This window comes from Aquarana catesbeiana, linkage group LG10 (assembly GCF_042186555.1).
Source record: "Aquarana catesbeiana isolate 2022-GZ linkage group LG10, ASM4218655v1, whole genome shotgun sequence".
In the NCBI taxonomy this organism is placed as follows: Eukaryota; Metazoa; Chordata; class Amphibia; order Anura; family Ranidae; genus Aquarana; species Aquarana catesbeiana.
In genome coordinates this window covers 31673376-31699229 of record NC_133333.1, presented here as the reverse complement: position 1 = coordinate 31699229, position 25854 = coordinate 31673376, and the positions used below count along the sequence as shown (strand labels likewise).

At 45.2% G+C, this 25854-nt stretch overlaps 1 non-coding gene across 1 annotated transcript; it reads left to right on the top strand.

Annotated features, from left to right (window-relative positions):
* Positions 1–17329: 17329 nt before the first annotated feature.
* TRNAR-UCU (transfer RNA arginine (anticodon UCU)) lies at positions 17330–17401 on the top strand. The gene has a single exon. It is a non-coding gene; the product is annotated as a tRNA-Arg (tRNA).
* Positions 17402–25854: the final 8453 nt, after the last annotated feature.

Sequence of the window (25854 nt, the reverse complement as noted above, 5' to 3'; positions counted from 1 at the left end):
GACTGGGTGTATATAGGATATAATGGGTGTATATAGGATATAATGGGTGTATATAGGATATAAGGGCTGTATATAGGACTGGGTGTATATAGGATATAATGGGTGTGTATAGGATATAAGGGGTGTATATAGGATATAAGGGCTGTATATAGGACTGGGTGTATATAGGATATAATGGGTGTATATAGGATATAAGGGCTGTATATAGGACTGAGTGTATATTGGATATAATGGGTGTATATAGGATATAAGGGGTGTGTCTGGTCATATGGCTCTCTCTCCAGGATGCGGCCACACAGCTGGGAGCGATACTCGAACTTCATCCGCCGGAAGTAGCTCCAGACCTGCAGCAGAGGCTCCATCTCGGCACTCAGCGCACCACAGTCCGGGGATCGGCACAGGACAGTCCGGGGATCTGTAGCGAAGCTGTAGGCTGCGATTCCATGGAAACGGCTTTCCCTCCGGATCCTCGGGGGTCCTTCCGCCGACTCGGGCTGTCCGGTGTTCTGCCGAGAAAGTTAAGGACCCCCCTCTACTGCGCAGGCGCTACGCCTGCGCAGTAGGATCCGGCGGAAATAGCCGAAGATGAATAGGGGAAAATCAGCTGTACACGGCGCCTGTAAGAGGGCCCCTCGCAGGCTCGATTCGCTCGCCACGCTTCGGCATGGCCTCGCCTCGCTCGGCTCTTTTTTTATTCCCCTTCTAGGTCCACTTGGATGGTGGGGAAGGAACCTGGACCTAGGGCGCAGGCGCCGTGTACAGCTGATTGTAGATTTCGTGCTTTGGCTATCTCCGGCGGCTGATAGTAGCCTGCGCAGTACAGGGGGGGAACTTATCCGCCGAGGGAACTTTCTCGGCAAGACACCGGCTCTCTGCCTGACCGGAGGTCGGTGTGTACCGAACACGGACAAGACGCTGTCAGTACTCATAGCGGGACGTGTTGGGCTGAGCGGTGATAGGAGAGAGGACTGGCAGATGCCGGTGATTTCCCGCAGGACGGCTGACACCCGGGATATTGCGGGGTGTCCGGGAGCCGCACCTCGCGGGGGACTGTTATGTTATATAATAGGATCCTTTCCAGGTCTGCTCTACACCCAGATCAGCCAATCAGATTGAAGCAGCTGCGAGTGAACAAGCGCACGTGTTTTCTCAGTGCTGGCCACGTGACCTGCAGTCTAAAAACAGCTGCTAACTGTCGGCAAGCACTATGACGTCATCGTGGTCAGCGACCTGCAGCTGGTAAGTAGCCGTGCAGAGGGAGAATCTTTCAGTTGACTTCAGGTCTTTAAAGTAGTAGGATCTCTAGTGCAGAGCTCTGCTGACTGATTGATTTCTATTTAGTCACATTATCTCGTTATTGGGAGTCGATTTTTGATTAGCATTAATTGTTTCATCTTCTATTAATAGTATTTGGCATTTCCTGACAGTTTTTTTCTATAAAAAAAAATATGAGGAACGAAATCCTCACCGTGATCCTTTTTTTGTTGGTTCCTTGGGAACTAAACAGAACTACCGTCATACAATTCCCAGAGGTCCACATGGATCAGGAGGGGGGGGTTGTGGTGGCACAGCAGCCAGCGGAGGGTCCGCTGATCTTTAGAATCTTATACCCATGGGCTGTACCCAGAGAGGTCATCAGAGGGGGCCCACAGACCCGCATTGAGGAGGAGAACATGAAGAGGACGGAGCAGCCAGTGTAGGAAACAGAAAGAGGAATTGAAAATGACCCTCCAGAACCCATCAGCTGGGTTTTTTTCCTGACCCGCACTCCATTCTGGTTCAGCTTGACAGTCCTGATACGTTTTCTGATTCTGAAGCACATCCTGCGCCAAAATTACCTGGCCAGAACATTAGGACACTATTTGATGTTCCTGGAGCTGAGTGGATTAATTTATCCACTGATCGATATCTGGCACAGAAGAGGGACATCCTTCGAGAACCTAACCCTACAACCCATCAGCTGGTTTTCATTCCTGACCCGCCCTCCATCTCGGCTTCGCTTGGCAGTCCTGATATGTGTTCCCATTCTGAAGTACATCTTGCACCGAAATTACCTGGCCATAATATTAGAATACTATTTGAAGTTCCTGCAGCTGTGTGGATTAATTTATCTACTGATCGATATCTGGAACAGACAGGGGCCAGCCTTCGAGAACATAATCCTACCCCTGTATATAAATGCTGGTGATTGGTACCAATGGGTGGTCACCAGGCCCTGGTCAGTCTGGTCCAGGTGGTGGGTGGCATTAGAGAACACAGTCCCACCCCTGCTTATAAATGCTGGTGATTGGTACCAATGGGTGGTCGCCAGGCTCTGGTCAGTCTGGTCCAGGGGGTGGGTGGCATTAGAGAGAATTGAAAATGACCCTCCAGAACCCGTCAGCTGGGTTTTATTCCTGACCCGCACTCCATTCTGGTTCAGCTTGACAGTCCTGATACGTTTTCTGATTCTGAAGCACATCCTGCGCCAAAATTACCTGGCCAGAACATTAGGACGCTATTTGATGTTCCTGGAGCTGAGTGGATTAATTCATCTACTGATCGATATCTGGAACAGCAGGGGAACATCCTTTGAGAACATAATCCCAGAACTCATCAGCTGGTTTTCATTCCTGACATGTCCTCCATTCTTGTTTAGTTTGGCAGTCCTGATAAGTTTTCTGATTCTGAAGTACATCCTGCGCCAAATTTACCTGGCCAGAACATTAGGACGCTATTTGATGTTCCTGGAGCTGAGCGGATTAATTCATCTACTGATCGATATCTGGAACCGCGGGGGTACATCCTTTGAGAACATAATCCCAGAACTCAGCTGGTTTTCATTCCTGACATGTCCTCCATTCTTGTTTAGTTTGGCAGTCCTGATAAGTTTTCTGATTCTGAAGTACATCCTGGGCCAAAATTACCTGGCCAGAACATTAGGACGCTATTTGATGTTCCTGGAGCTGAGTGGATTAATTCATCTACTGATCGATATCTGGAACCGCAGGGGTACATCCTTTGAGAACATAATCCCAGAACTCATCAGCTGGTTTTCATTCCTGACATGTCCTCCATTCTTGTTTAGTTTGGCAGTCCTGATAAGTTTTCTGATTCTGAAGTACATCCTGAGCCAAAATTACCTGGCCAGAACATTAGGATGCTATTTGATGTTCCTGGAGCTGAGCGGATTAATTCATCTATTGATCGATATCTGGAACCGCAGGGGTACATCCTTTGAGAACATAATCCCAGAACTCATCAGCTGGTTTTCATTCCTGACATGTCCTCCATTCTTGTTTATTTTGGCAGTCCTGATAAGTTTTCTGATTCTGAAGTACATCCTGCGCCAAAATTACCTGGCCAGAACATTAGGGCGCTATTTGATGTTACTGGAGCTGAGCGGATTAATTCATCTACTGGTCGATATCTGGAACAGCAGGGGAACATCCTTTGAGAACATAATCCCAGAACTCATCAGCTGGGTTACATTCCTGACCCGCACTGTATCATGGTTTAACTGGGCAGTCCTGATATGTGTTCTCATTCTGAATCACATCCTGCACCAAAATGACCTGGCCACAACATTAGGACACTATTTGAAGTTCTTGCAGGTGTGTGGATTAATTTATCCACTGATCGATATGTGGCACAGAAGAGGGACATCCTTCGAGAACCTAACCCTACAACCCATCAGCTGGTTTTCATTCCTGACCCGCAATCCATTCTGGCTTCGCTTGGCAGTCCTGATATGTGTTCTCATTCTGAAGTACATCCTGCACCGAAATTACCTGGCCATAATATTAGAATACTATTTGAAGTTCCTACAGTTGTGTGGATTTATTTATCTACTGATCAATATCTGGAACAGACAGGGGCCAGCCTTCGAGAACATAATCCTACCCCTGTATATAAATGCTGGTGATTGGTACCAATGGGTGGTCACCAGGCTCTGGTCAGTCTGGTCCAGGGGGTGGGTGGCATTAGAGAACACAGTCTCACCCCTGCTTATAAATGTTGGTGATTGGTACCAATGGGTGGTCGCCAGGCTCTGGTCAGTCTGGTTCAGGGGGTGGGTGGCATTATTGAACACAGTCCCACCCCTGCTTATAAATGCTGGTGATTGGTACCAATGGGTGGTCGCCAGGCTCTGGTCAGTCTGGTCCAGGAGGTGGGTGGCATTAGAGAACAGTCACACCCCTGCTTATAAATGCTGGTGATTGGTACCAATGGGTGGTCGCCAGGCTCTGGTCAGTCTGGTCCAGGGGGTGGGTGGCATTAGAGAACAGTCACACCCCTGCTTATAAATGCTGGTGATTGGTATCAATGGGTGGTCGCCAGGCTCTGGTCAGTCTGGTTCAGGGCGTGGGTGGCATTATTGAACACAGTTCCACCTGTACTTATAAAAATTGTTACTGAGCACCGGTCAGAATGCTTTCTGGGGCTTCTCACCATGCTGGTGGTACTGCTCCTAATATATTTCAAGCCATTCTACCGACTGTTCTGACCAACAAGTAGCAACATCACCCCACCACCAAGTGAGGACACCATTCTACCAGCAAAGGAGGGCTCCATTCTACCAGCAAGTGAGGACTCCATTCTACCAGCAAGTGAGGACTCCATTCTACCAGCAAGTGAGGACTCCATTCTACCAGCAAGTGAGGACACCATTCTACCAGCAAGTGAAAATACAGAGAGCAGCATGGAGGAGACTGCTTTTTCCATTCCCAGCGTCGCACCTACCAGGAATAACACTAAGCCTTGGAGTAATGAGATCCTTCCAACCAAATACATGGCCCCAGCAATGGGTTCCGGCCTCAGGCCACGATGGAGTACTTTTAATGTCCATCCCAGCGTTGCACGTCATACGAAAAATGTGAACAGAGCTATGGAAGAGACTGACGTTCCCGTTCCCAGTGTCACACCTCCTCGAGCTTCCCTCCGTGCTAGGCTAAGCCAGCGTATAAAGAAGCTCAAATCAAAAATGGTGGTCGGGCACAGGAATATCTTCCCACGAAAGAGTGACATCATCCCACCGAGTGATGACATCATCCCACCAACAAGCAAAAATGTGAACTGAGCTATGGACAAGACTGACATTCCCATTCCCAACCTCATGCCTCCTAGGGATCACAGCAACATCATCCCACAGAATGATATCCTCTCATTACCGAGTTTCCTCATGTCACCAGTAACTGATGACATCAATGCACTATTGGATTCCTGCATCAGTCAACAAAGGGCAACACTGGCTGTTGATCCCAATGTTGAAACTCGTAATAATCAGACCCGTCTTCACCTACAGGATTTACAGGTAGCGAAGAAGCGCAGGGCAACCAAGGAGGACTGCCAGGAGTCTTAAACCGGATCCAGTGATATGGTGTCTGGAGCCACTGCCAGCTTTGGCCATTTGGCTTCCAGGTACCAATCTCCGCGCAGGCGTGGGAGTTCAGGTATCTTCGCATTGCCCGAGTTGTGTGTTAAGCTGCGCGGGCGCAGTTATTGTATTATATATAGTGCAGTGTTAGTATAGTGTGTTATTGTAGTGCATTGTCAGTATAGTGTGTTATTGTAGTGCAGTGTTAGTATAGTGTGTTATTGTAGTGCAGTGTTAGTATAGTGTGTTATTGTAGGATAGAGGAGCGGGGGGGGGGTTCAGAGATGGTACAGATGAGAAGGGGGTTATAGTGGTGGTACAGATGAGAAGGGGGTTATAGTGGTGGTACAGATGAGAAGGGGGTTACACTGGTGGGGCAGAAGAGCAGGGGGTTACAGTGGCAGGGCAGAGGAGAAAGGAGGTACATTGGTGGGACAGATGAGCAGGGGGGTACAGAGGTAGGACAGAAGAGCAGGGGGGTACAGAGGTAGAACAGAAGAGCAGGGGGGTACAGAGGTAGGACAGATGAGCAGGGGGTACAGAGGTAGGACAGAAGAGCAGGGGGGTACAGAGGTAGGACAGAAGAGCAGGGGGTACAGAGGTGGGACAGATGAGCAGGGGGTACAGAGGTGGGGCAGAAGAGCAGGGGGGTACAGAGGTGGGGCAGAAGAGCAGGGGGGTACAGAGGTGGGGCAGAAGAGCAGGGGGGGGTACAGTGGTGGGGCAGAAGAGCAGGGGGTACAGAGGTGGGGCAGAAGAGAAATGGGAAGTGGTGGGGAAGACGAGTGTGATTCTTGCCCATCGATCGGGGGCCCTTGCATTTGGGGGGACGGTGCTCTTTGTGAGCTGTATGTCTGGGGACCCTGGATTTGCCATATTGGAATAGTGGCTGATTCATAATGCTGGGACAGATACTGTTAGGAGATGCTGATGTAAATTCCAACACCTGTCTGTCTATTGTCTGCTAAAATGTGTATTGTAAATAAGTCTACTATGGGATCTAAGAGTCATTAGATCCCCATTGTTATTTGTGTTAATTAACTCTGCTATTGTGTGAAGAAGAGTCTATGTTGATTGTGATAATGTTGATTGGATTTTCTGAACTACAAGACGGCCAGTCTGGCCTAACGGTCATGTCTGAGTCATCTAGGCTGTCTAAAGGGATTAGTTAATTAGCTCATGTTAATTAGGTTAATTAGATTACAGCTGTATTGTTAGAGTAATATGATCAGGAGGTCTGCACCTCCTCTTTTAGTGTATAAAAGAGCATGTATATTGCAATAAAGACAGATTCCTGTTTGAACTTACATACAGCCTGCCTGGTGTTTGTTCTGAGCTATCACAGCTGGGTTAGAACGGCACAGAGCTGTAGTTCTAATCCCGGAGCATTGGATGACCGAACCATCAGACATTGCAATCTGATTCAATAGCTGCAGAGGAGTGTCGGGAGAGTGGAATCGAGCGAGCAAGGGGCTCGTTACATTGGTGGCAGCAGTGGGATTTGCTCTCCAGTTACTGGGACACTCCAAACCAGCCTGCAGGAGAGCCACGCTGAAAGACTTACTTGAGAGCCGTGGAGGGAATGGTGGGATCGTACTTCCTTGCCGTGAACACATCCAAACCATCACCTGGATCCAAGGTAGCAGGATAGCAGGAGAGGAGAAATACCAGCCACCATGGATGAGGAATTCAGAAGGAGGTTGCGAGAGGAGATACAGCACAGAGGACCAGTATCAGAGCAGGTCCTGCTAGGATGGTTTGATTCTGTCCGCTGTGAGCTGTGGAAGGAAGCGCTAGCCCGCGAGCAGCGACACCAGGGAAAAGTTCTCCCCTCCGTCCATGTGAGGTACTGGTCGCAGTATGAAGTGCGAATGCTGTTTTTGGGGGAACAGCCGAACCAGGAGTGGACAGCCGAGTTAAGCAGGCTGATCCGGGCAGAAATGCGGTTGGACGAGAGCTACAGAGCCCTCCAGTGGTATGTAGCCCAAGTGTGCCCATGGACAGCGGATGACAGCCCCACGGAAGGCTTTGACTACGATGGCCTGGGATTGTTATACTGGAGGCTGTCCAGGGACCCTGACTTTGGAAGTGATCGGGAGTGGCGTTTGAAGGAAATAATGGAGCACAGAGAGCGGAGACTGAATGTCTCAGAAGTGCACTGGGTACTGGAAGATTTGGAGTTTCTGGCCGTTCAGGAATGGAAGTTGGAGATCGCCTACAAACAGCTGTTAGACTCTGCTCAGCAGCAGGGTGGTGCTCCCTTTTCCTGGGACTATCAGGAAATACCAGTTGACAACTCTGAAATCCTGGCTGAAGAGTTGACAATGTGGCAGAGTAACGGTGTGCTTTGCCAATCTGCACCCGCAGCTATGGCGGCGGAGGTCTTATGGCGGATGCAGCAAGTGCTGAATGACCTTGATGAACCTGTTTCTGCATTGGATGATCTTGGATGGAGGAATGTGCCTGTCCAGCAGAATGCCAGAGAATCGGCAGTGGAAAATCTGAAGATTGCCATTCCCAAACCTGAAGTGCTGACAACAGGGCAGAGCTCTGCTAACCTCTGCCCAGCACTGATAGCATCTTCTGGGTTCCACGGAGAGGAGATGGTGAACCTTTATCCCCAGACACCAGTTGCAGAGACAGGGGATTTGATAGACTTTTCTGCTGAGGAAGAACAACCTGGTGAGCCTCCAGCAGAAGAAGAGCTGTTATTAGGGCCAAACTTCACTATGCTCTGCCCAGCACTGATAGCATCTTCTGGGTTCCACGGAGAGGAGATGGTGAACCTTTAGCCCCAGACACCAGTTGCAGAGACAGGGGATTTGATAGACTTTTCTGCTGAGGAAGAACAACCTGGTGAGCCTCCAGCAGAAGAAGAGCTGTTATTAGGGCCACACTTCACTATGCTCTGCCCAGCACCAACAGAAGTATCTGTGAAGTCACAAGGAACTTCCCCAGCTGAAGCGCTGGCAACCGGACAGAGGGTCCAAGATCTCTGCCCTACACCTGTGGTGGTTCCGGAGGCTCAGGGTGAGAAGGAGATGGTCACTTCCCAGCAGCAGATCAGGATACAGGGGGAGAAGGGAGAGGAGGTGTTCGTCATCCCTCCCCAACAGTTAGCCAGAGCAGATGGTGTGGGGTTTCCAGCAGAAGGGCTGGCAACAGGGCCGAGTACTGCTGGACTCTGCCCTCAACTAACAGAGAATGGATGTCCTGTGAAGGTGGATGGGACTTCAGTCTCCACCTGTATACCCCAGGGATGCTGGGCAGTCGGCCCAGATCCCCAACAGCATGACAGAGTGAGCCCAGACACCCTGTCTTCTCTCCAGCGGCAGAAAGGACTCCAGGGAGAAGGGCCAGTATAGGCCTCTCCCCAGCGGCAGATATGTTCTCTGAGAGAGGCAGAGGTTGGCTGAGTGAGTAATACTTTGTTTGGAACAATTTGTTTGGGGTACTGTGTGGGTACAGGCATTAGAGGACTGGAACTACTGACTAACTTCGGAGTCAACCCGTCTTGGGTCTCCTCCTGTGTTAGTCTCCTGCCGAAAGGGGAGAAATGTGACAGACCTAGCCGGGAAAGAGACTTTTGGAGGGGACTGAATGCTATCCTCTTGCCCATCGATCGGGGGCCCTTGCATTTGGGGGAACGGTGCTCTTTGTGAGCTGTATGTCTGGGGACCCTGGATTTGCCATATTGGAATAGTGGCTGATTCATAATGCTGGGACAGATACTGTTAGGAGATGCTGATGTAAATTCCAACACCCTGTCTTCTCTCCAGCGGCAGAAAGGACTCCAGGGAGAAGGGCCAGTCCAGGCCTCTCCCCAGCGGCAGATATGTTCTCTGAGAGAGGCAGAGGTTGGCTGGGTGAGTAATACTTTGTTTGGAACAATTTGTTTGGGGTACTGTGTGGGTACAGGCATTAGAGGACTGGAACTACTGACTAACTTCGGAGTCAACCCGTCTTGGGTCTCCTCCTGTGTTAGTCTCCTGCCGAAAGGGGGGACCCTGGATTTGCCATATTGGAATAGTGGCTGATTCATAATGCTGGGACAGATACTGTTAGGAGATGCTGATGTAAATTCCAACACCTGTCTGTCTATTGTCTGCTAAAATGTGTATTGTAAATAAGTCTACTATGGGATCTAAGAGTCATTAGATCCCCATTGTTATTTGTGTTAATTAACTCTGCTATTGTGTGAAGAAGAGTCTATGTTGATTGTGATAATGTTGATTGGATTTTCTGAACTACAAGACGGCCAGTCTGGCCTAACGGTCATGTCTGAGTCATCTAGGCTGTCTAAAGGGATTAGTTAATTAGCTCATGTTAATTAGGTTAATTAGGTTAATTATGTTACAGCTGTATTGTTAGAGTAATATGAGCAGGAGGTCTGCACCTCCTCTTTTAGTGTATAAAAGAGCATGTATATTGCAATAAAGACAGATTCCTGTTTGAACTTACATACAGCCTGCCTGGTGTTTGTTCTGAGCTATCACAACTGGGTTAGAATGGCACAGAGCTGTAGTTCTAATCCCGGAGCATTGGATGACCGAACCATCAGACGTTGCAACCTGATTCAATAGCTGCAGAGGAGTGTCGGGAGAGTGGAATCGAGCGAGCAAGGGGCTCGTTACAATGAGTAGATGGGTTTAGTGTTAGGACAGATGAGAAGGGGGTTCAGCGGTGAGACAGAAGAGCCCGGGGGTACAGCGGTGGAGCAGATGTGCAGGGAGATACAGTTGTGGGGCAGATGAGAAAGGGGGTACATTGTTGGGGCAGATGAGCAGGGGTGTTACAGTGGTGGGACAGAAGAGCAAGAGGGTTACATTATTGGGGCAGATTTGCAGGGGGGACATTGATCTGAGGTGTGAAGGTGCAGGAATTGGGGCTGATCTAAGGCATGAGAGTGCAGGATGTTAATTAGTCACTATTACTCAAGTAGTTTACAGCATTTACATAAAAAATCTTTTTCATGATTGAGAGTGTGAAGTTAAAATTTTGTTAGAAAAACAGCACTCTCAATTTCTTTGAAAACATTTTTCAGCACACTGTGCTCAAAAGGTTGCCTATCCCCTGGCATAGTGTGTTATTGTAGTGCAGTGTCAGTATAGTATGTTATTATAGTGCAGTGTTAGTATAGTGTGTTATTGTAGTGCAGTGTCAGTATAGTGTGTTATTGCAGTGTAGTGTCTTTCTTTTCTTTTCTTTCTTTCCTTCTTTACTTCTCTCTTTCTTTCTTTCCTTGTCAAAAGAAGTTTATTGAGTATACAATGTTATAAAGATACATAAAGATACATAAAGTAAGTTTACAAGGATCTATAAAGTAAGCTCATTGTTTTACAGTAGGGTTTATATAGGTAAATATCATGAAATTTCAAATATTAAACATTGGGTTCACGTAAACCTAAATTAAAGATATATATCATTTCCTTAGTTACTTTTGTAGGTATTTAAAAGATTTATACCTACTATACATATTGTTAACAAGTAGAGTGTATATAGGTCAAATAAATTCTGATAATGAGCTTTAATCGTAAGGTGGAGAAAAGGAAAGAGAAAGAAGAAAAAGGGTTGAAAGGTAGAGGTATGGTCCACAAGGTTGTCCCGCTCGTCAGTTTATTATTCTTTTTAGTTCTCTTTGAAGCCTTAGAATGGGTGTCTCTGTAAGTCATTTAATCTGTTACCATGGCAACAGGACAGAGTCATTGAAATTTGACAGGAACTGTTGTTTTATCCAAGGATGCCAAAGTTTTTCAAATTTTGGAATTTGATTTTGATCAATGGCTACCATCTTAGCATGGGACATTGTATTATTCATTCTGTGAATTGTTTCTGCTAGTACCAATGTAGGAGATTTCCATGCCTTGGCCACTGTTTGTTTTGCAGCCGTTATTAGTTGGATCATAAGTTTGAATTGAGAGAGTGTTAACCATTCCGGTTTTAGATTAAGTAAAGTTAAATATGGATCTGGTTGTATTATTTTTTTAAATATTTTAGATGCAATCACGAAGACTTCCTTCCAGAAGGTTTGGATTACTGGGCACGCCCACCATATGTGTAAATATGTGCCTATTTCTGGGCATCCTCGAAAACAAAGAGTTGAGGTATTAGGTGAATATTTTGCCACTCTAGCGGGTACAAGGTACCAGCGAGTTAGGACTTTATAATTTGTCTCCAGTGCTAAGATGTTGGGTGAAGATGACTTAGATGTGAGCCATATATTAGACCAGTCCGTGTCTTCTAAAGTTCGTCCCAGGTCCTCCTCCCACCTCTGAACGTAAGAGGGTCTATTAAGATTTGCTACTCCATATAATTGATTATAAAGTGATGAAATTGTACCTTTAGCAAATGGATCTTTTGTACAGATTGATTCAAAAATGGATAATTGGGATAATGGTGTATCCCCCTTTAGGAATGGTGTATAGAAATTTTTGATTTGGAGATATCTAAATATCTCAGAGTTTGGTAGATCATATTTTTCTCTAAGCGATGGGAATGAAAGGAATGATTTAGATGCTATGAAGTCATTTAGTGTCTGAATGCCTGATGTTGTCCAAGCTTTAAAAGAATTTGGGTAGATCCATGCCGGATAAAAGGCCGGATTTCTGATAAAAGAAAGGAGAGGATTGTGTGGAGATTGTAACTGATATTTGGTTTTTAGTTTATCCCAGAGAGATAAGAAGTGTTTAGTTATGGGATTATGAATTTTAAAGCGGTCTTTAGGATCAAGCCATAATAAATTTGATATTAATAGAGGGTCATTTTCTGAAGCCTCTATAAATACCCATAATGGGATTTCCTGTTTTGCATGGTATTTGGACAGACTGGCCAAATGTGCTGCTCTGTAGTAGTTAGTAAAATTAGGGTATCCCAGGCCTCCTTTATTTTTGGGAAGATGTAGTGTGTGTATAGGTATACGTGGTTTAGAAGAGCCCCATATAAATGAAGTTGCTCTTTTTTGTACTATTCTCAAAAAATAGGAAGGAATTGGAATAGGGAGGACTCTGAATAGATAAAGCAATTTGGGTAGAATAGTCATTTTGATTGCATTAATCTTCCCTATCCAGGATAAAGGAAGTTGCGACCATTGTTTTATTAGATTTGTGATCTGTCTTAATACAGGAGGATAATTGGTTGAAAATAAGTCAGAATAAGATGCTGTTAAATGAATTCCAAGATATGGGATTGATTTTTCTGCCCATGTGAATGGGAGTGCAGCCCTAGCCGGGATCAATTCCATGTTTGTGAGTGAAATATTAAGCACTAGGCATTTCTTAGGATTAATCATAAGGCCGGATAGGGCTGCAAATCCATCAAGAGCTGGTATTAAGTTAGGACCAGAGACCTGTGGTGATGATAGAAAAAGTAATATATCGTCTGCAAATATACATAATTTGTGTGTAATACCTCCTACTTCAATGCCAGTTATAGTTTGGTTTGTTCTGATGTATTGGGCCATGGGTTCGAGTATAAGGGCAAATAATAAGGGAGATAATGGGCAACCCTGTCGGGTACCTCTTTCGATATTAAAGGCTTCAGATTTGTATCCAGCATATTTTATATAGGCTTTGGGTTTATTATATAATGCTTTGATCCATGTTAAAAAGTGGGGTCTAAAACCCCATTTTTGTAATGAATATTGCATATATTGCCAGGATACTGTGTCAAATGCCCTCTTAATATCGAGAGATAGAAAACATAAAGGGATTTTCCGTTTTTTAGCAATATGTGCCAATAACACTGCCCTGCGTATATTATCGCCTGCCTGTCTATTTGGCATGAAGCCTACTTGATCTCTATGTATTAATTTTCCTATAATGCTATTGAGGCGTTTTGCTATTATTTTTGCTAATAATTTAATATCGAGGTTTAACAGAGAGATAGGCCGATAATTCACACAGGAAGTATCATCAGAAAGGGGTTTTGGGATCATACAAACAATTGCCATTAGTGTTTCTTGCCGAAAAGAATGTCCATCTAGAAGTTTGTTAAAAGTTTCAGTGAGAATGGGAGAGAGTATTTCTGAGAATGTTTTATAGTATAAAGCCGAGTAGCCGTCTGGGCCTGGTCTTTTGTTAAGTTTTAGGTCTTTTATGGCGTTAGCAACTTCATCTATAGTTATAGGCTCATCCAAACTGCTTTTTTGATTCTGAGATAACTCAGGTAAGGTTATTTTTGAGAAGAAGGATTCAGCTTCTGTAGGATTAAATTCATTGTTTGTCTTGTATAAAGTTGCGAGATGTGAGTGAAATTTATGGACTATTTTAACTGGATTACAAGTGTAAACATTTTTTGATAATTTCAAACGTATTGGTTTGAAAGATTTGTTAGTTAAATTTAATGCCCGAGCCAAATATGTACCTGGTTTGTTTGTATTCATGTAGAAATTGTGTTTGGAGCGTTTGAGGGATTTATCAACTGACTCAGTGAGAAATAGATCGTATTCCAATCTAGATTTTTCCAGATGAGATTTTGTACTCTGAGATGGATTATCTTGAAATGATATGTAGGCTGCATTAAAATTGAGTTCTAGTTTTTTTGCTAGATTTTTGCGTTCCCGTTTAAATAGTGCCATTTGTCGTTGTATTGTACCACGCAAGACAGGCTTATGAGCTTCCCACAGTGTTATTGGGGAGATGTCTGTTGTGTTATTAATTGATATGTATTCCTTTAAAGCTTGTTCAATGGCCATCTGATGTAGTGGGTGTTTGAGCATTATGTCCGGTAAGTACCACGTTGGGTCATGCGCTTTTGGTATGGCTGAGGCTATAGTAGTGTATACTGCATTATGGTCAGACCACGGAATCGGAATTATATCTGATGCAATAATTTCTGGTATCATTCCTATTGTTAGAAAAATATGATCTATTCTGGTGAAGGTTTGATGAGGGTGCGAGAAATAAGTGAATTTCTTTTTCATTGGGTTACTTTCTCTCCATGAATCTACCAGATTGTATTTGGAAAGAAGTTGAGAAAAAGGTAATCTAGAGGTTATTTTGGATGGTGTAAAAGGTGATTTATCTAGAAATGGGAGGAGGACCTGGTTCGAATCCCCACACATTATCACTGTTCCTATTTTGTGTGTATTAATCACTTGTAATATATGTGAGAGGAATGGTGTAGGTTGTTTGTTAGGAGCGTAGTAGGAAATCACCGTGATTGCTGTATCCATTATATAACCCATGAGTATCAGGTATCTACCTTCTGGGTCTTTAATTTCTGATGATAAGGTGAATGGTGTGGATCGGTGAAATGCAATTAGAGTTCCCCTTTGCTTGGTACAGGCAGAAGCCGTGTAAATTTGTTGATAAAAAGGAGAAATATATTTTGGAGTAGAATCTTTGGTGAAGTGTGTTTCTTGGAGGCATACTATGTGAGCCTTCTTGTTATGGAAAGTACGGAAGGCTTTGGTCCTTTTTTGAGGGACATTTATTCCCTGAACATTCAGGGAAAGTATATTCAGTGGTGCCATGGCAATAGATCAAATAGTTTTGACTTACTTTTTGTTATGCAGAGCTGACTGCGCAGATCAACCTGTGTGGACTGAAGAGATGAATAGATAGAAAAGAAATCAGTGAGTTCTGGAGTAAAGAGTAAACAAAAAACATATGAGATTAGATGATACATTGTATAAATTATTTTTTGCAAGTAATCACAATTTACCCGTGAAAGAGAATAAATATCTCTCTCAGGGGAATAAGTGCCTTCGTCACACTCCCACATAATATGGTTGGGAGAATGAGGAGGGCTAATGGGGGTACACGGATCTTCCGCTTACAGGAGAGAAGTGCTATGTCAAAAGACATCAAAATGATGTTTCATTAATTGGAGTGCAGAATATAGTTTTTGTTGAAATTATTTATTCCAGGGTGGTTGTATATGGTTAGTCTTGCCCTAGGCTAAATAATTCAGTTAGAAAGGTACTGTTAATAACTTTGGTATTGATGAAGATAGTTTGAATTATTTTGGGATTTTAACCCTTTTAGAGTAAACAATTACATATTTTATTCATATGTAACTGTTTAGATATGTTAACTCATAAAATTGAGGTTGTATTTCTTCAGATTAGAATAAACAAAAACATAATTCTAGGAACTAGTTAGGTAATAATATATTTGTTTTAAGAAAAGAAAGAAAAAGCTTCCATTACTTCTGGATTATTGAACATATTTGTCCTAAAAAGTAATAAATCTATTGTTATTACCTGATAATATATAACTGAACAAGAATTTCCTTATTTCACTTATATATTCTAAGGCTATATGAATCAGAAGTAATAAGAAATATAACTGGAATGTAACATGATCCCACACAGTGTGTGACTATCAGAATGCAGTTACATTCAGTTATAAATATAGGTTTTTTATAGAGAACCATCTCTTAGTATAATAAATGAAGAGATATCAGGAATTAGGATGTCAGTCCATTGAATCTTCTTGGTCCATGGATGATGTGGCATAACGGCCTCTTTTGTGAGAATGATGATTCCCATTTTGTTCTGAAATTTTCTGGGTGCTGCCTGAAGGTGAAGATGATGCCATTCTTCTGCGTGTGGGAGTGTTGCTGCTTGTGGGTTCTGTCAGATTTAATTTTAAAAGGGTTTGTTGTAGTTCATCTGCTGATCTGCTTCTGTAAATTGTACCTTGGTAGTTAAATCTGACTGAAAAGGGGAAGCCCCATTGATACATAATGTTGTGGCGTTGCAGTTCCATTAGTTGGGGTTTCATGGATCGTCTTTTAGTAATAGTAAGTTGGGATAGGTCAGCAAAAATTTGATAATTGTGTCCTTGAAAATTAAGTTCCTTTTTTTCTCTTGCAGCAATTAGTATTTGTTCTTTCGTTCTGTAATAATGAAATTTTGTGATTATATCACGTGGGGGTCCATCTTTCTTTTTGGCTGTGAGGGCTCTGTGTACTCTGTCCAGTTCTAAACGTTCAATAGGGATATCTGGCTTTAGTTCTTGTAATAGAGCAGTAATAGTAGATTGCAGGTCTGTCACAGTTTCAGGTATTCCCCTTATGCGCAAGTTTGAACGTCTGGCTCTATTTTCGTAATCTTCGAGCTTAGTTTGAAGTATTAAATTCTCTTTTTTTAATTGTTCCAATTCTGTTATATTTTCTTGGGTTGTAATTTCAATTTCATCCATTTTTATTTCTAAGGCTGCGGTGCGGTTTCCCAGCTCTCTTATTTCTTTGGTTAGGCTTTTTGTTATTTGGTCTGAGGTTTGTTTTAAAGCCTTATGAAGCATCTTTTCAAATTGTAATAATATTACTGGGGATACTGAGGAGGCTTGTGGAGAAGTTTGTGAGAGGATTTGTTCTGTATCTGACTCAAATGGAGAGTCTTGCTGTGACATTTTCTGTCTGTGAGAGCGCCCTGATGCTGTATCTTGTGAGGTGACTGGAGCTGCTTCAGCTGCAGTGAGTGCCTGTGAGCTCTTTGTGAGGTGATTTTTATTTCTGCCACGGTTTCCTCCCAGTACCATATTTCCTGCCCAAACTTTCACAGTTTGTTCCCTGGGGCAAAAAGGTTCAAATGGATACCTTTTGAGCCTGCAGGCTCCGCTTTGTCCTTCTCTTCTCTCCTCAGCGGTGTGGAGCTCTAACAATGCATGTCTGCTCTGCTAGGCTCCGCCTCCTGCCCCTCCCTTTCTTTCTTTCTTTACTTCTCTCTTTCTTTCTTTACTTCTCTCATTCTTTCTTTACTTCTCTCTTTCTTTACTTCTTTCCATCATCTCTGAGTTCTATTGGACATCACTGACTTACCCTGCTCAGCGGGGGAGGGCCTTATAGAACAGATACCGTATATGGGCAGCACAGAGGCTTAGTGGTTAGCCTTGCACCACTGGGGTCCATGGTTCACATCCTGACCAGGACACTATCTGCATGGAGTTTGCATGTTCTCCCTGTGCTTGCGTGGGTTTCCCCCGGGTTCTCCGGTTTCCTCCCACACTATAAAAGACATGCTACTTTGCGTTGGTGGTGCAGTGGTGAGCATAGCTGTTTTCTAAGCAGATGACCCGGGTTCAATTCCCGGCCAACGCCATCTCCAAGATATCTGCCTCACCTTCTAAGTGTATTGAGTCCCAAGGGGGGAAAGTGCTATACAAATTAAGTGTTGAGTATATATGAAAAAGGAAAGAGATTGTGGGACTTTATATGAAGCACACTACTAAATCAAGTGAACCAATGAGCATAATAATTGTTTAATTACAAAGGGCATATATACATATAAATTGGTAGAGAAGGTATATATAATGTAATATAATAAAAAAGGTCTCGATAGATATCATCAAAACAATTGATAGTACTCAATTACTCCACCATGATACACATAATAATGGACCTTGGGTATGTGGGCCCAAATTGTACCGGTAACATTTATACATGGATAAAAATGATTTGTTAACCACTTAAGGACTGAGCCTCTTTCTGAGATTTGGTGTTAAAAACATTTTTTTTGCTAGAAAATTACTTAGAACCCCCGAACATTATATATTTTTTTCTAACACTTTAGAGAATAAAATGGCGGTCTGTGCAATACTTTTTGTCACGTCGTATTTGTGCAGTGGTCTTAAAAGCACACTTTTTTGGAAAAAAAAACCACTTTTTTAAATGAAAAAATAAGACAACAGTAAAGTTAGCCCAATTTTTTTTTATATTGTGAAAGATAATGTTACGCCGAGTAAATTGATATCCAACACGTCACGCTTCAAAATTGCGCCCGCTCGTGAAATGGCTTCAAACTTTTACCCTTAAAAATCTCCATAGGCGACGTTTAAAAAATTCTACAGGTTGCATGTTTTGAGTTACGGAGGTCTGGGGCTAGAATTATTGCTCTCGCTCTACCGATCGCGGCGATACCTCACATGTGTGGTTTGAACACCGTTTTCATATGCGGGCGCTGCTCACGTATGCGTTCGCTTCTGCACGCGAGCTCGGTGGGACAGGGCGTTTTTTTTTTTACTTATTTATTTTACTTTATTTTCTTTATTTTGACACTGTTTTTTTAGAAAAACAAAACTTTGGGTCACTTTTATTCCTATTACAAGGAATGTAAACATCCCTTGTAATAGAAAAAAGCATGACAGGTCCTCTTAAATAAGAGATCTCGGGGGTCAAAAAGACATCAGATCTCATATTTACACTAAAATGCAATAAAAAAAAATGTAATTCTAAAAAAAAAATTTACCTTTAAGAGCAATGGGCGGAAGTGACGTGTTGATGTCGCCTCCGACCTGCAGTGATATGGATACAGCTCCAGTAAGCGGCACTGGAGCGTGGCGGGAGGGGGGCCCTCTCCCGTCGCTGATAAAAGTGATCTTGCGGCGTATCCGCCGCAGAGACCACTATTATCTTGTAGTGGACCGCCCTCTGAAGAAGAGGATACCGGGGTTATGGCAGCTAGCTGCTACCATAACAGTGGTACAACTGTTCAAACAGCCGACGTATTCCTGCAGCGGGAGGTCCGTAAGCGGTTAAAATAAAATAAAATAGAGATATTGCATGTAGTTACTGTGATGTAGCATCGTAGGAAAGCTCTACGCTTTTCGTGGTCATAATTCCACTCATCAGGAGCAGATGCATTTTTGGGAGGATCTATAATAGGGTAGAAAATGCCCAAGATAGTAAGATGGTAGAAAAAAAGGGGGCGAAGTATGGAAGAAGGATAAAAAGAGGGGGGGGCACAACGGACCCCAAACACTCTCACCTCGCTGTAGTAAATAGATAAAACTGTTAAGATTCTGGGCTATAGCCCCAAAAGCCACCCCCTAGCGACTCCACTGGTTGATGATATCAATAAATGGTGGCAATATAGAAGACGTCACCCCCCGGGAGCGGAGGAGGGAACACCTGTGGCAAGGCGGCAGCACCAACACCAAATGAATACACGTAAAGATGAGATCTCCAATTATCAGCTGTGATATATATAATTAGTGACGTATGCGATTCCAGGATAATCTGTGAACATTAACCACTTGCTGACCAGCCGCCCTAGTTTTAGCAGAGCCTCGGCTGGGCGAAACAACGTCATGTTAACGTCAATCAGTACCGCCTATAAATGCCAATCAGTGCCGCCTGTCAGTGCCCATCAGTGCCGCCTATTAGTGCCAATCAGTGCATATCAGTGCTGCCTATTGGTGCCCATCAGTGCTGCATATTAGTGGCCAGCAATTATACATATCAGTGCCCATTAGTGCCATGTTATGAGTGCCGCCTCATCAGTGCCACCTATCAGTGCCCAACAGTGCCGCCTATCAGTGCCGCCTATTAGTGCCAATCAGTGCTGCATATCAGTGCCGCCTATTGGTGCCCATCAGTGCTGCATATTAGTGCCCAGCAATTATACATATCAGTGCCCATCAGTGCCGCCTCATCAGTGCCCATCAGTGAAGGAGATTTTTTTTTTTATAACCAAAAACGAGGAAAAACTTTTTTGTGTTCAAAAATTTCGGTCTTTTTTAGTTTGTTTAGCAAAAAATAAAAACCGCAGAGCTGATCAAATACTACCAAAATTAAGCTCTATTTGTGGGAAGAAAATGATAAAAATTTCACATGGTTACAGTGTAGCATGACCGCGTAATTGTCATTCAAAATGCGACAGCGCTGAAAGCTGAAAATTGTCCTGGGCAGGAAAGGGGGTGACAGTGCCCGGTATTGAAGGTGTTCATTTAGTAGTGTTATAAAGTCCTTTTTCAATGTACCAGGGATGGAGGTTGATGAACTATCATAGTCATAGCCTCATACAAAGTCCCAACACTGATTTTAGTTTTTCTTTCACGTTAGGTAAATATGAACCGTGGAATAAAATTTAAACCAAAACAAATGAAATGAATGTTTCGTATGTTTGTAGAAATTTTATTAAACACTTTTGAATAACAGATTTCTTGCAGGTGGATGGTGGATGTGATTGTTTTGTGTTCCCCTTTTCAGCCAGTAGGTGGAGCACTCGCCTCCTTTTTAGGTATTTTCTAGGCTCTCCTTCACAGCTTGGCTGGAGAAAGGCTCGCTGTGTACTATATAGGTCATTAGGTTGAGGCCGGGTTCACATATGTGCGGCCGCGGGTTTGTGCCTGGGGTCCGGTGTGTGTCTGTTCACCAGTTCAGGTGCGATTCAGGTCTGAATTTGCACGTGAATCAGACCGAAACACGCACACGCAGTTTGCAATCCGCTCCGCGGCCGCACCAAACCTGTGTGAAGCGGCTCCATTGAGCGCCGGTCACACTCGCATAGGGTTGCCCCCTGATCGGGATTCACCCGGACAGTCTGGCTTTTCAATCATATGTCCGGGTATTAGACCACCTAAAACCCGGGCACCTTCAGACCGGACTGTGGCTTGCCAAATAGCTAAGTACCACAAGCGCCGAGTGCTTAGGTGTGCGCACGGGCTGGGTGTGCCTGGGCACACCGTAATCACCAAGGTTACCAACTGTCTGGAGGGCCAGCTGCTGTTGTCTATGCTGAGTGTCTATGACACTTTCTCTCACACAGCCTAGAGCCGGCACAGTTCCCCCCCAATGGACAGGAGAGGAGAGAGGACTCGATCTGCTCTTCTTCTTCCTGCCCCCACCCCTCCGTGTTACAGAAAAGGTATGTGGGGGTGGGGAATGTGAAGCCCAGCAGCTAGCTGATACATCATGAATGAAAGGTGCTGATGCCTGAGCCTGCTTCCTTGGGTGAGTGAGCTCATCATCCACTGTCTGTAACTGAAGTCTCCCCCCTCCGAGTGAGAACACTAAGGTAAGGGGGACTCAAATGTAAGGGGTGCTCTGCAGACTCTGATGTAGAGGGGACTCTGATGTAAGGGGGACTCTGTGGACTCTGATGTAAGGGGTGCTCTGCAGACTCTGATGTAAGGGGGGCTCTGTGGACTCTGATGTAAGGGGTGCTCTGCGGACTCTGATGTAAGGGGGGCTCTGCAAACTCTGCTATAAAGGGGGCTCTGCGGACTCTGATGTAAGGGGTGCTCTGCGGACTCTGATGTAAGGGGGGCTCTGCAAACTCTGCTATAAAGGGCGCTCTGCAGACTCTGATGTAAGGGGTGCTCTGCAGACTCTGATGTAAGGGGGGGCTCTGCGGACTCTGATGTAAGGGGGGCTCTGCAAACTCTGCTATAAAGGGGGCTCTGCGGACTCTGACGTACGGGGGCTCTGCAGACTCTGATGTAAGGGGGACTCTGCAGACTCTGATGTAAGGGGGGGTCTGTGGACTCTGATGTAAGGGGTGCTCTGCAGACTCTGATGTAAGGGGGGGCTCTGTGGACTCTGATGTAAGCGGGGCTCTGCAAACTCTGCTATAAAGGGGGCACTGCGGACTCTGATGTAAGTGGGCTCTGCGGACTCAGATGTAATGGGGGCTCTGTGAACTCTGATGTAAGGGGGGCTCTGCGAACTCTGATGTAAGGGGGGCTCTGCAGACTCTGATGTAAGGGGGGCTCTGCGGACTCTGATGTAATGGGGGCTCTGCAGACTCTGATGTAAGGGGGGCTCTGTGGACTCTGATGTAAGGGGTGCTCTGCAGACTCTGATGTAAGGGGGGCTCTGCGGACTCTGATGTAAGGGGGGCTCTGCGGACTCTGATGTAATGGGGGCTCTGCAGACTCTGATGTAAGGGGGGCTCTGTGGACTCTGATGTAAGGGGTGCTCTGCAGACTCTGATGTAAGGGGGGCTCTGCGGACTCTGATGTAAGAGGGGCTCTGCAAACTCTGCTATAAAGGGGGCTCTGCGGACTCTGATGTAAGGGGGCTCTGCAGACTGTGATGTAAGGGGGCTCTGCAGACTCTGATGTAAGGGGGGGGCTCTGTGGACTCAGATGTAAGGGGGCTCTGCGGACTCAGATGTAAGGGAGGCTTTGGTGAGCGATCACCCGGTTACAACAGGGTTCCCCTTTAGACCAGAATCCACAGCATTTCCCCCTTAAAAAAACAAAATTTCCGCTCTGCTGAAGTTGTTCAGATTTGGCTTAAAGAAAAGGTGACTACCCCACACCTGCATGTCATGTGAATCGGATGCTGGGGAAACTCGCACATACCGGATGTGAACCTGGCCTAAAGGTGGAAATGAAAATTTTAACGCGTCTGAGCCGTGACTCTGCCCCCTCCCTGCCGGTTCAGTTCAGGCGGCTCCATCCAATCAGACACAGCGTGACAACTAACTGATAAAATAGATGTAACATTTTAGATGATATACTAAAAGTGTCACCCCACTCTCACCACAGATGAAGAGGAAATGTGGGTCACGGTGTGCGTTCTGGTGAAGGTTATTAGACGGATATCTGGTCGGTGGTCTACCAGGATGAATATCTGTAGGCTGTTCCACAATCTGCAATATCCACATGATTGCCCCCCTACCCGTGTCATCTCTTCTCTCCACACCTGTAAAGATTGTGATAGTGTTGAATGGTCCTACTTACTCCAAATTCTGCAACTCTACGGGATTGGACCTCGTTTTTGGTGGCATGGATATACGCCCCCTTTATACTGCCCCAGTGGCATGGATACACCCCCTTTATACTGCCCCAGTGGCATGGATATATGCCCCCTTTATACTGCCCCGGTGGCATTGATACGCCCACTTTATACTGCCCTGGTGGCATGGATACGCCCCCTTTATACTGCCCTGGTGGCATGAATACGCCCCCTTTATACTGCCCCGGTGGCATGGATATACGACCCCTTTATACTGCCCCGGTGGCATGGATACGCCCCCTTTATACTGCCCCAGTGGCATGGATACACCCCCTTTATACTGCCCCGGTGGCATTGATACGCCCCCTTTATACTGCCCCAGTGGCATGGATATACGCCCTCTTTATACTGCCCCAGTGGCATGGATACGCCCCCTTTATCCTGCCCCGGTGGCATGGATACGCCCCCTTTATACTGCCCCGGTGGCATGGATATACGCCCCCTTTATACTGCTCCGGTGGCATGGATACGCCCACTTTATACTGCTCCAGTGGCATGGATATACACCCCCTTTATACTGCCCTGGTGGCATGGATACGCCCTCTTTATACTGCCCTGGTGGCATGAATACGCCCACTTTATACTGCCCCGGTGGCATGGATACGCCCCCTTTATACTTCCCTGGTTGCATGGATACGCCCCCTTTATCCTGCCCTGTGGCATGGATACGCCCCCTTTATACTGCCCCGGTGGCATGGATATACGCCCCCTTTATACTGCTCCGGTGGCATGGATACGCCCACTTTATACTGCTCCAGTGGCATGGATATACACCCCCTTTATACTGCCCTGGTGGCATGGATACGCCCTCTTTATACTGCCCTGGTGGCATGAATACGCCCACTTTATACTGCCCCGGTGGCATGGATATACGCCCCCTTCATACTGCCCTGGTGGCATGGATATGCCCCCTTTATACTGCCCCGGTGGCATGGATATACGCCCCCTTCATACTGCCCTGGTGGCATGGATATGCCCCCTTTATACTGCCCCGGTGGCATTGATACGCCCACTTTATACTGCCCCGGTGGCATGGATACGCCTCCTTTATACTGCCCCAGTGGCATGGATATACGCCCCCTTTATACTGCTCCGGTGGCATGGATACGCCCACTTTATACTGCTCCAGTGGCATGGATATACACCCCCTTTATACTGTCCTGGTGGCATGGATACGCCCTCTTTATACTGCCCTGGTGCAACGCATCAGAGGTAATTCCCACATCCCTGACGGTTTTCCAGTACATACATTGGGACCAAAGCAGGGTGGCTATGTTCCTACATACATTGGGACCAAGGCAGGGTGGCCAAAATAAAGTGCTTCTGTCATTCAAGATGTCACACTCCCCTCTTGTGACCCCACTCACCAGAATGAATGGACCCTCAGCATTGCAGTCTGGGGTCAAAAGAGCTGTGATCTAAATGATCGGGTGTGTGAGGAATGGACTCCATAGGGGTATTCACGTGGATGGACCACAGTAGATCAACCATAATGGGAGAAAAAAAAACACAAGATAAAACCAATAGTGAAGTACCGCTAGTACTGTGTGTGCTGCGCAATCAAACAACGCCACTCACGAGATATCTGAGTTTAAACGGGTGTTCCGTCAGATTAGGCGACCTGTCAGAATTGATCATGGAAGTGACATTGCATCGCCGCCATCTTGCTACACCCCGCACTCCTCCACAGTAAGGATACAGTGAGAAGGGAGCAAGTTGACATCCTGTTACACCCACCGCAGTTTTGCATTTCACACTTATTTTTAACAGTAAATGCAGCTTATAAGGTGAAATACAGGATTTGTAAATCCATCGGACTGTTTAGATGTTGAATTCTGAAAGCGGCAGCAAGCCTGCTGATCTCACAGGTTTACTAATCTGACAGAACACCTCTGCTTTTATAATTCAACATGTACAGTGGGGACGGAAAGTATTCAGACCCCCTTAAATTTTTCACTCTTTGTTATATTGCAGCCATTTGCTAAAATCATTTAAATTCATTTTTTTTCCCTCATTAATGTACACACAGCACCCCATATTGACAGAAAAACACAGAATTGTTGACATTTTTGCAGATTTATTAAAAAAGAAAAACTGAAATATCACATGGTCCTAAGTATTCAGACCCTTTGCTGTGACACGCATATATTTAACTCAGGTGCTGTCCATTTCTTCTGATCATCCTTGAGATGGTTCTACACCTTCATTTGAGTCCAGCTGTGTTTGATTATACTGATTGGACTTGATTAGGAAAGCCACACACCTGTCTATATAAGACCTTAGAGCTCACAGTGCATGTCAGAGCAAATGAGAATCATGAGGTCAAAGAAACTGCCTGAAGAGTTCAGAGACAGAATTGTGGCAAGGCAGAGATCTGGCCAAGGTTACACAAAAATTTCTGCTGCACTTAAGGTTCCTAAGAGCACAGTGGCCTCCATAATCCTTAAATGGAAGACGTTTGGGACTTTTGAGCTATCGGGGGAGAAGAGCCTTGGTGAGAGAGGTAAAAAAGAACCCAAAGATCACTGTGGCTGAGCTCCAGAGATGCAGTCGGGAGGTCAGAGAAAGTTGTAGAAAATCAACCATTCCTGCAGCCCTCCACCAGTTGGGGCTTTATGGCAGAGTGGCCCGATGGAAGCCTCTCCTCAGTGCAAGACACATGAAAGCCTGCATGGAGTTTGCTAAAAAAAACTGAAGGATTCCAAGATGGTGAGAAATAAGATTCTCTGGTCTGATGAACTTTTTGGCCTTAATTCTAAGCGGTATGTGTGGAGAAAAGCAGGCACTGCTCATCACCTGTCCAATACAGTCCCAACAGTGAAGCATGGTGGTGGCAGCATCATGCTGTGGGGGTGTTTTTAAGCTGCAAGGAGAGGACAACTGGTTACAATCGAGGGAAAGATGAATGCGGCCAAGTACAGGGATATCCTGGATGAAAACCTTCTCCAGAGTGCTCAGGACTTCAAACTGGGCCGAAGGTTTACCTTCCAACAAGACAATGGCCCTAAGCACACAGCTAAAATAATGAA